This window comes from Pseudophryne corroboree, chromosome 11 (assembly GCF_028390025.1).
Source record: "Pseudophryne corroboree isolate aPseCor3 chromosome 11, aPseCor3.hap2, whole genome shotgun sequence".
NCBI classification, from domain to species: domain Eukaryota; kingdom Metazoa; phylum Chordata; class Amphibia; order Anura; family Myobatrachidae; genus Pseudophryne; species Pseudophryne corroboree.
The window spans coordinates 185,554,833-185,566,465 of NC_086454.1; the positions used below are offsets into that span (position 1 = coordinate 185,554,833).

General features: G+C 46.2%; 1 long non-coding RNA gene across 1 annotated transcript in view; it reads left to right on the top strand.

Moving 5' to 3' along the window:
• The first annotated feature begins 9,978 nt into the window (after positions 1–9,978).
• The window catches only part of LOC134970091 (uncharacterized), a 15,105-nt gene continuing 13,450 nt past the window's right edge, over positions 9,979–11,633 (top strand). Inside the window, exon 1 of the long non-coding RNA XR_010189653.1 lies at positions 9,979–10,058. This is a non-coding gene — a long non-coding RNA (uncharacterized LOC134970091). The remainder of the gene's footprint in view (positions 10,059–11,633) is intronic.

Consider the following 11,633-nt stretch of genomic DNA (forward strand, 5'->3'; position numbering starts at 1 on the left):
AAATGTTTAGGTGAATGATATCTATTGTAGTGTCAACTGTTTAGTTGTCCGTTACGTTATGTGTCAACTTTATTGTTGTTCGTTATGTTATAATGTTATATGTAATTCTCTATTATTCATCCTCTATCGCTCCTGTTCGGCTCAGTAAAAATAGGATTTTAATTACCTGTCGGTAAATCCTTTTCTCGAAGTCCGTAGAGGATGCTGGGGTTCCATTTAGTACCATGGAGTATAGACGGGTCCTTTGGGAGCCACTGGCACTTTAAGAGATTAACATTGTGGGCTGGCTCCTCCCTCTATAGCCCTCCTACCAGACTCAGTCTAGAAACTGTGCCCGAGGAGACAGATATACTTCGAGAGAAGGAAATACAGATAGTGGTGAGATTCACACCAGCTCACACCGAATCGAAAAAACCATGCTGACCAGCATGCAACATGGTGAAACCATGCCAAACAGCATGCAACATGATGAAGAAATCATGCAAAACCGCATGAAACATGAAGAAACCATGTCAACTAGCAGGTAACATGAAGAAACCATGCTAACCAGCAGTCAACATGAAGAAATCATGCCACCCAGGATTAAACATGAAGAAATCATGCCAACCATCATGCAACACGAAGAAAACATGTTATCTAGCATGAAACAGGAAGCAACCATGCCAATCAGCACGTAACCTGAAGAAACCATGCTAAACATGCATAAAAGGAGGAACAGCAACAGCTGAATCAATACTTAACCAAGTAGCAAAGCAGGAAACGAAGCACTGGGCGGGAGCCCAGCATCCTCTACGGACTACGAGAAATGGATTTACCAGTAGGTAAATAAAATCCTATTTTCTCTTACGTCCTAGAGGATGCTGGAGTTCCATTTAGTACCATCGGGATGTACCAAAGCTCCCAGTACGGGAGGGAGAGTGCTGAGTATCCTGCAGAACGGAGTGACCAAACTTTAGGTCCTCAGATGCTAAAGTATCGAACTTGTAGAACTTCAGCAAACGTGTTTGACCCCCGCCCAAGTAGCTGGTCAGCAAAGCTGTTAAGCCGAGAAACCCCGGGCAGCTGCCCAGGAACAACCCACTGTATGAGTAGAGTGAGCCTTAACAGTTCTTGGACACAGCAAGCCTGCCGTAGAATAAGCATGCTGGAGAATAAACCCGATCCAGTAAGCAAAAGTCTGCTTAGAAGCAGGATACCCAACCGTGTTGCGATCAAAAAGGACAAACAGACCGTCCAACTACCTGTGACGAGAAGTCCTCTTCACAGAAACTTTCAAAGCTCTCACAACAATCAAGGACTGTGAGGTAATTGAGGAGTCAGTAGCCACTGGTTGGTGATATGAAAAACCGACACAATCTTTGGAAGAAATTGCTGACGCGTTCTGAGCTCAGCTCCATCTTCATGGAAAAACAAGTAGGGACTCTTGCTTGACAATGCCCCCAATTTTAACACCCGTCGAGCAGATGTCAATGCCAACAGTGTGACCACCTTCCAAGTTAGAAACTTGAGGTCCACCTCCTGTAAAGGCTTGAACCAATCCAACTGCAGGAACTGCAGCACCACCTTAAGATCCCAAGGTGCCGTAGGAGGCACAAAGGGTGGCTGGATGTGCAGAACCCCTATCAAGACAGTCTGAACCTCAGGGAGAGCAGCCAATTGTTTCTAGAAGAAAATGGACAAGGCAGAAATCTGGACCTTTATGGAGTCTAAGCGTAGGCCCACAACCACACCTGCTTGCAGAAAGAGGAGAAACCGTCCTAATCGAAACTCCACCGTAGGAAACTTCTTGGATCCACACCAAGACACGTACTTTTTCCAAGTGCTATGATAATGTTTAGACGTTACCCCCTTCCTAGCTTGCATCAGGGTAGGAATGACTTTGTTCGGAATGCCCTTCCGAGATAAGATCTTCAACCTCCATGCTGTCAAACGTAGCCGTGGTAAGTCTTGATAAGTGAACGGCCCCTGTTGCAGAAGGTCCTCGCAAATAGGATAAGGCCTCGGATTTTCCAGCAGTAACTCCAGAAGATCCGTGTACCAAGCACTTCTTGGTCAGTCCGGAGGAATGAGGATCGCCTGAACTCTTGTTCTTTTTATTAGCTTGAGAATCCATGGGATGAGTGGAAGTGGAGGGAACACATACACTGACTGGAACACCCACGGAGTTACCAGGGCGTCCACCACCACTGCTTGTGGGTCTCGTGACCTGGAACAGTACCTCCGAAGCTTCTTGTTGAGGCGAGAGGCCATCATGTCTATCTGAGGTACACTCCATTGGCGAATATCTCTGGGTGGAGGCCCAATTCTCCTGGATGGAGATCGTGTCTGCTGAGGAAGTCCGCTTCCCAGATGTCCACTCCCGGAAAGAAGATTGCTGACAGCGCCCGCGCATGCTTCTCTGCCCAGAGGAGGATACTAGTCACCTCTGACATTGCAGCTCTGCTCTTCGTTCCACCCTGCCTGTTTATGTAGGACACCTCTGTGATGTTGTTAGACTGAACCTGAGCGGCTTGATGTCGCAGAAGATGTGCCGCTTGTAGAAGGGCGTTGTACATGGCCTTCAGATCCAGAATGTTCATTGGAAAGAGAGATTCCCGAACTGACCGCTTTCCTTTGGAAGTTTTCCCCCTGAGCGACTGCTCCCAACCCCTGAGACTTGCATTCATGGTTAGATGAATCGAATTCTGAATCCCGAACCTGCGGCCCTCGAGAAGGTGAGAAGTTTGCAGCCACCAGAGGAGTGAAATTCTGACTTTCGGCGACAGGCGTATCCGCTGGTGCATGTGAAGATGAGATCCTGACCATAAGACCAGGAGATCCAGTGGGAAAAACCATGCAAGGAATCTTCCGTACTGTCGAGCCTCTTAGGAGGCAACCATCTTCCCCAGAAGGCGAATGCACTGATGAACCGATACCCGGGCTGGCATCAGGACATCCCGGACCATTGATTGGATCACCAACGCTTTCTGCACCGGTAGAAACACCCTCTGCACTTCCGTGTCGAGAATCATCCTCAGGAAGGAACACCTCCTATCGGCTTCAAATGCGAAATTGGAAGCTTCAAGATCCACCCAAGATCCCGGGACAGTTGATTTGAGAGAGCAACGCTCCGTAACAACATCTCCCTGGAGGATGTTAAGATCGCCCAGATATGGAATTATGTCCACTCCTGGTTTGTGGAGCAGGAGTATAAAGGCTGCCATGGCCCTAATGAACACCCCTGGTGTTGCGTAGAAGCCAGGTTCAGTGTTTGGAACTGGAAGTGACATAGTTGTAGTGCAACCGTATATAGGCCTAGAGAGGCGGCCAGATTGGAATGTGAAGCACGCACCCCTGATATCCCGGGATACCAGGAATTCCTCTATATCTCGAGCAGAGATCACCACTCCCAGACTCCACCCTGAATTGAACACCCACCAGTAGGGAATCAATGACCCCAGGTTTGAATAGTAACCCCTGTTATGTAAATGAGGTGGAACTGGAATAATGACATTATTTGACAAATGTTATGATAGCTTCCAGCAGTAGTGCCCTTTCTGCCCGAGAAGCTAGTAAGCCTGATTTGAATAATTTGTTAGGCGGGAATACTAGCAATTCTAGTCTGCACCCCTGGGCAACCCAACTGTTTCCAGGGGTCTAGGCAGGATATCGCCCAGATGTGTTACTGAATCTCTTTAGTCTCGCTCCCACCTGCCTGATCCCCAGGCAGTGAGGTCAACCGACAAACCGAAGGGTTTGAAAAAGGTCAAATTTGAAAACCGTCCCTGGGAACCTGGCGGCACAGGTTTTCTGGATTTCCCCAACGTCCTCTAAAGGAAGTGGAGGAATATGTGGAATCATGTTCGAAGGAATTGCAGTGTAGGTGTACAGTAGGATATAATTTCCTGGTCTGTGCAGCTGCGGAAGGAAGACATACCGACTTAACCGCAGTTGACATGGAAAGTCACGTATCCCGTGCGTCCCAACAGGGCCTCACCTGTGAAGGGCGGCCCTGTCATACCTTACTCGGATTCTGTATCCACAGTCTATTGGTGTAGCCACCGTACCCTGCGTGTCGAAACTGCCAGAGCAGTGGTCCCTGCGTTATGCAGGTCAATCTCCTTCATGGCGGTTAGCCGTGAAGCCTGTAGAATCCTGTATGCGACATAGAAACAAGTACAAGTCACTTCTACACATAGAATCTAAAGTAAGGAGCCTGACCACGTTACAATAGCCCCAGAGATGTATGCAAAATCGGGTCTCCGAGTCACACCTGCAGCAGTGTACAGTATTAGAGATTAGTCTCAATAGGTGATCATGCTTTATGGAGGTTGTACCAGGGACAGGTAAGACAACCAAATTTGACCATTTAGACACTCTATAGGGATGTGGATAATAACTCTGGGTGTACTCAGGGTTTCCCAAATAAGGAATTTAACGCCCTACACAGTGGGAAGGCATTCATTATATACATATAATAATATTACTCATCCCTAATAGCCTCAAACATATGTTGAACCCGTCATATATATGCATTATATGGGCAAGTGTATGCTCTCTATGGTACGGAGTTGGGGTGAGAAGCACAGCAGTGTGATTTGAAACCCCAGACTACTCAAAACTGCGGCTTCTTTCCAGTGTGGGATATATTTTAAAATATATCAATCAAAGTACACCTTATGGAGGCCACCCACGGGGAACTGCCACCCAAGCCTAAGAATCTGTATAGTTTTGAGCATGATATAGACTCCCCAGGAAAATAAATACATTCTGCAGTACAGGACCAAGTCCCTTAATTATGGTAAAGTGGATTACACATACACAGGAAAATGTCAACACAGTTCCCCCCCCCCCCCAGAATATCTTCAGAGAGTCACAGAGCACAAGAAGCTAGCCACAGCGCGCCTTTATAGGCTTTTATAACGATAAAACCCGGCTGACTTGCGTAACCTTAACAGGATAGCTAGTACACAATATCACTCCCCCTTATATAATACCTTTTACCTCAGTGTAGTTATGTGGAGGACAGCGTTCCCTGTCAGCGTGTCTCTGCAGGGAGAAAATGGCGCTGGCTAGTGCTGGATCCGCTCTGAGGAGAAGCTCCGCCCCCTGTAATGGCGCGTCTTCCCGCACTTAGAGATTATACTGGCCTGAGGTATTTTTTGCCGCAAACAGTGGGTTAGACCTTGAAAGCTTGTTTGACCAGTGTTGGGTATCGTGCTGGCCCAGGACGCCCCTCACAGCGCCGTACACAGTGTGCCGCTGAGCCTTCCGGAGCGCAGCCGGTCAGAGCTGCACTCCCACCCTTGTGCCGCCATTCACACCGGGAACCCGCTTACCGGGACTCCGGCGTCAGATTCACCACTCTTCTTTCTTCTGGCTCTGTTAGGGGGTGGCGGCATGCTGCGGGAGTGAGAGGTTGGCTCGGGCGGTTAACGATCATCACCCTCAGGAGCTCAGTGTTCTGTCAGCGGAGATAGTGGCCATTAACCTCTCAGGGTTGGACACTACTCCCCCCCCCCCCCCCCAAGTCCCATGAAGCAGGGAGGCTGTTGCCAGCAGCCTCCCTGTGCCTAACTCTAAGAAAAATAATAAAACTAGAAAAACTCCTATGAAGCTCCCCTAGCTGTGACTGGCTCCTCCGGGCACATTTTCTAAACTGAGTCTGGTAGGAGGGGCATAGAGGGGGGAGCCAGCTCACACTATTAAACTCTTAAAATCCCAGTGGCTCCTAGTGGACCCGTCTATACCCCATGGTACTAATGTGGACCCCAGCATCCTCTAGGATGTAAAAGAAGTAAGGAAACATCATCTCTGTTCACACATTGCATAATAAAAGGAACTGGGTAAGTATATCACATGTATATATTTTTCATCCATTTAATACAGCACTTGGGAGTACACAAGAATGTTTTGAGTTTATAAATAACAACCTCTGCAAGTTATGATTTTAAGATAAGACTTGTAAAAAATACATGGATATGTATCAGCCAGTGCTGTTGTATGGTTAACAATAGTGGGTACTGGATTACCCTGTCAATCATAAATCCATTATGGCTGAATTTATTGACACAACACGTATTTGTATATACTGTTAAAAGTACTGGTAAAAATTAATTTGTGATTAGTAATTGTAATAGTGATTAGATACCTTTAAAGCTTCTGCTTGGAGACAACCTGATGTGCACTCTTATTTCACTTAGTAGCGGATGTGTTCTCTGCCAGAAAAAGGGGCTATACTTTTCCAAAGAGATTCTGCTACAAAATGGCATGTTTGTCGTTTTTCTTCCAGAAGTTCCAAGGTACAGAAAATAACACAGGATTCAATCCAGGGGCGCAGAATCTAATGGGGTAGTGGTTTACAGCAGGAATTACCGCAAGGGAATTTGGCCTTCCCAGCAGTAACCCCCCAGATCACAGTATCCTTAGCAGAACCCAGGAATAACTAGTAGGTAAATTGTCACAGGCAGACAAGGAGGAGGCAGGGGCAAAAGCAGGATTTGTAAAGGGGGGTTTCCATCAGACAAATGTCCCCACTTTCTATGGGATACGTTTAATTTGCCGGCTGTTGAGATCCCGGCGGTCAGGATACCGACTCTGGAATCCTAACAACCAACAATGCTGCCAGCCGGAATCCCGGCGCAACAGGGCTATTCCACTCGTGGATGCCCACAGAGTGACGAGCGCAGCAATCCCGCAAGGGGACTCTTAGCGCTCGCCCCGCTACCGGCATTCTGGAGGATGGAGGAAGCCGCTGTCAGTAATAAATACCGAACTCCTATCTACACCTCACTTCACTATGATTTTAGACTTCAGGTGCTATTAATATATTTATAACTCAGGGAGTAATTCAGACCTGATCGCTAGGTTGCGTTTTCTCACAGCCTGCGATCAGGTCTGAACTGCGCATGCATATGCACCACAATGCGCAGGCTCGTCGGATGACTGCACCGGGCATTGGTGCATAGCGACGGGATGGTGCAAAAAAAGCGATTGTACAGGGGATCGCAAGGAGATTGACAGGAAGTGGGCGTTTGTGGGTGGCAATTGACCATTTCCTGGGAGTGTCAGGGAAAATGCAGGCGTGTCTGAGCATTTGCAGGGTCGGTGTCTGACATCAATTCCGGTCCCGGACAGGCTGAAGTGATCGCAGCGGCTGAGTAAGTCCTGGGCTACTCAGAGATTGCACAAAATCAGTTTGTGAAGCTCAGCTACACATGCGAACACACACTTGCACAGCGAAAATACACTCCCCCTGTAGGCGGCAAAGTATCTGAACACAGGACAGCAAAAAAACACTTGCGAGCGATCAGGTCTGAATTACCCCCTCAATCAAGTAACCTACAGTAGTTTTACATATAGATAATTTTTATATTTCTATTTACTCTTTATATCTAAATAATGTATTCAATTAGTTATGTTCCCATTAGCTTTTCCTGGTGCTATTAAACTTGTCAATTTGGCTTGAAAAAAAAAAAAAAATATATATATATATATATATATATATATATTGCATTAAGCTAAAAAATCAGTGCACATGTACAAAAATGTTGGTACTGTATACTGGGAGAGGTTCCTTACCGAGGTCAGCTAGGAAGGGATCAGTCTGTGTGGTAGATAGTCACATTCAGCGTAGGCAGCCTCAAGACTTGTTGTGACCATTAGCTCTGGTTCACCTGCAGCTGGCTGAGAGAGGTCAGTGTGTGTGTGTAGCTCTACCCGGAGGGTCCGCGAATCACGGCAAAATGCTGCGAGTGGGCGGAGCTTAATGTCATGAGTGGGCGGAGCTACACTAGTATGCCACAATTAGCAATAAAATTGATTTTGTCCATCAGGGGGGGTTTCTGGGTACTCAAACTCCCCCTGGGTGTGCCACTCGGAGGTATTGATAGTGTGGAGATGGATGGAGAACACAATAGTGGCAGCTGGGTAACAGATGCTAGATTCAGAAGGAGAAATACCAACAGATATTCACAGGAGGGACTTAAAACATCTAAGAGTATACATTAGAAACACTGACAAATCCATCAGTGAATACACCGGAAAGTGTATTTACTGATGGATTTGTCAGTGTTTCTAATGTATAAAGCTTAATATTCTCCAGGACATACTGTACTTGTAAAATACAGCAGAGTATTTCACAGGAAATGCTTTGAAAATTACATGGTCACCCCTAATTCTAGAGTAACCAGCACAGGGCATTGCCAGTCTGGGTTGCTGGAATTATAGATGGGGTCCCCTAACTATAAATTAAAAAAGAGGCTGCAGAGATGTTGGGAGGAGAAGTGATCAGGTGTTCGCCTACGTCTGTTAAAATTGTACAGTTGGGGGGAAAGTTGAAATGATTTTTGTCCTATAAGCTGACAATAGGCAGTGCGCAGTTCACGCTATAGTCGCCACTTACAGCTGTTGATGGGTGGCTGAAAATGGGACCATCCCAGTGAGTATCTGCAACCCTGCATAGTCTGCCCCTGCAGTGCAATGACACAGGACCCACGGTCAGTTTCACAATTCGCACAAGAAAAGTTATGGCTGGGAATCTCTAGCACACACTTCCACTTTTACAGTCTGATCTTGTGTGTGCAGCGGGATTGAGTACTTCACCTACTTGTAGTTCTTTCTTGTAACTAAGGGGGTAATTCAGACCTGATCACTAGGGTGCATTTTTTGCATCCCTGCAATCAGGTAGTCGCCGCCTGCAGGGGGAGGGGGAATTCGCTGTGTAGGTGTGCGATCGCCAGTAGCGGATCTTGCCACGGGCAAGCAGGACTTTTGCTCGGGGCGCCGCCTTCCGGTGGGCGCCGCACCATGGCAAGATCCGCTACTGTTTGGCAGTGCCTCCCACTGTGTCCCCTGCTGTGAAGGGAACTAGACGCTACCCGTCTAGTTTCCCTTCATGGAGAGGACCTTTGCTGTGCGGTGCGCGATGACATCATCGCGCACCGCACAGCATTGTGGGACTGGCACAGACGCTAGGGGTCATAATTGACCTATAGTGTCTATCTATGCTGTGCTATGGGAGAGACGTCATGACGTCTCTCCCATAGATCCGAGGAGAGGAGCGGCGCCGACAGAGGTCTGCAGCTGTCGGGAATCAGGAGCGGGGATAGTAAGTATTCTTTTTTTGTTGTAAGTGGCGCTACTGTACAGGGGGCACAAATGGGGGCGCAACTCTACAGGGGGGCGTAACTGACCATGCCCCTGTATGAAGCCACTCCCCTACTTTTCGCCTGGGGCGCCGCAAGGGCTCGAACCGGCACCCCTGGCGATCGCATGTGCAGGAGAGCTGCACAAACAGCAGTTAATAGTTACTAGAAATTACTATAAATTTGACCTATTTACTTTTTTGCTCACTGAGCTTTAGAGGAATTCAGAGAAAGACAAGGAACTGATATTGTAACAAGATTTCTACTGAACCCACATGTTGTCCTCCATGGGTACTTGACTGCATACACTCACTACTATGGACTGGTCTCTATATTGTACACTTGGCCACCAGGTACTGGGCTGTATTTGGTGCACACAGACATCAGTGACTTGGCTCAATATTGTACTGCTGGTTTTCAGGGTAGGGGCTGTATATTGTACTATGCAGGAATGTTCATTTGTTTTGTACTACAGACAACCAAAATAGTTTCTGTAGTGTACAGCCATGGCCAAAAGTTTTGAGAATGACATATATTAATTTTCACAAAGTCTGCTGCCTCAGTTTTTATGATGGCAATTTGCACATACTCCAGAATGTAATGAAGAGTGAACAGATAAATTGCAGTTAATTGCAAAAGTCCCTCTTTGCAACGACAACGAACTTAATCCCAAAAACATTTCCACTGCATTTCAGCACAGGAACAAAAGGACCAGCTGTCATCATGTCAGTTATTCTCTCGTTAACACAGGTGAGAATGCTGATGAGGACAAGGCTGGAGATCACTCTGTCATGCTGAGTGGGTTAGAATAATAGACTGGAAACTTTAAAAGTAGGGTGGTGCTTGAAATCATTGTTCTTCATCTGTTAACCATGGTTACCTGCAAGAAAATACGTGCAGTCATCATAGCTTTGCACAAAAAGGGCTTCACAGGTAAGGATATTGCTGCTAGTAAGATTGCACCTCAAGCAACCATTTATCGGATCATTTAGAACGTCAAGGAGAGAGGTTTAATAGTTGTGAAGAAGGCTTCAGGGCACCCAGAGCCGGCCATAGCTATAGGCAAACTAGGCAATTGCCTAGGGCATTTGATATGCCTAGGGGCATCTGCAGCTTCTGCTGATTAAAATGATATGCGGCATGCCTATATTCTGTATAGCATTTCATATGCAGATACAGCCACACTCTCACACAGTATATAGACATGCTGCATATCATTTTAATCAGCAGAATCTGCTTGTGCACCCTAGCCACATAGCAATGCAAATAAGATGCATTTTCATAAAAAAAGGTGCCCGACGTTAGCATTGAGGCAAGATTTATGAGGACACATCTGTATCCAAGCAGAGGCAGAGGTCACAGTGTTAGTGGAAGTGTGAGTGCTGTGTGCATGTGAGTGGGTTGGTTGTGCAGTAGTGTTCAGAATATGTGTAAGGAGCATTATGTGTGTCATGTAAAAATGCACAAAATGGAAAGCTGCTCAATCAGATTGTAATGTCACTCAGGTGCTAAAAGGGAGGGGTAATTCTGTGTAGGGTCGGCACACCCTAACACTTTATTAACACTTATGATTTTCCCTATCACTTTGTATATATTATTTTAATCACACCACTTACATAGCACTTCTGTGCTTCTTATTAACCCCTATTAATTCTCACCTGTGTGCTGACCTGGGGTGGCTGACCTGTGCCGACATCGTGGGGTCCTGCACCCCGGACCCATACCTAGTATTAGGGACCCCCAGTGACGGAGAAGCCTTGTCGATCGGCCTGGGGGCTTAACCCTATATCTGCAGATATACGCAACTAAGATCTCCGTATTATCTGACTATTATGTAGTAATATTTTTCACTCGGTGTGCATTAGGGAACACATAGTTTTTCCCCTGTCATGTAAAAATGCAATAATAATGTGCAACACATGTGTAAGGGGCACTATGTGTGTCATTATGTGTATAAGGGCATTAATAACGTGTGGCATATGTGTAACAGGGTACTACTGTATGTGTGTCATTATGTGTACAGGGGCACTAATAATGTGCAGCAAATTTGTAGGGGGCACTATGTGTCATTATGTGTATAAGGGCATTAATAATGTGCGGCATATATGTAAGGGACATTATGTGTAAAAGGGCATTAATAAAGGTTGTCATAATGTGTAAGGCACATTATGTTTATAAGGACATTAATAATGTGTACGGGGCATTACTGTGTGGAATTATGTGTATAAATGCATTACTAATGTGTGGCATTATGTGTATAGGGTGCTCTACTATGTGGCGTTGCGTATAGAAAGGGCACTACTGTGTCATCTAATATGAATAAAGAGCAATAGGGTGTGGTGTAATGTGAATAAGGAGCAATTCAATGTGATGTTATGTGAATAAGGGGCTCTACTGTGAGGAGTAATGTTTATAAGGTAAAGTAATATGAATTATGGACACTATTGCATGATCAAATGTGAATAAAGTTGCACTACTGTGAGGCGTAATTGGAATTGGGGGTACTAT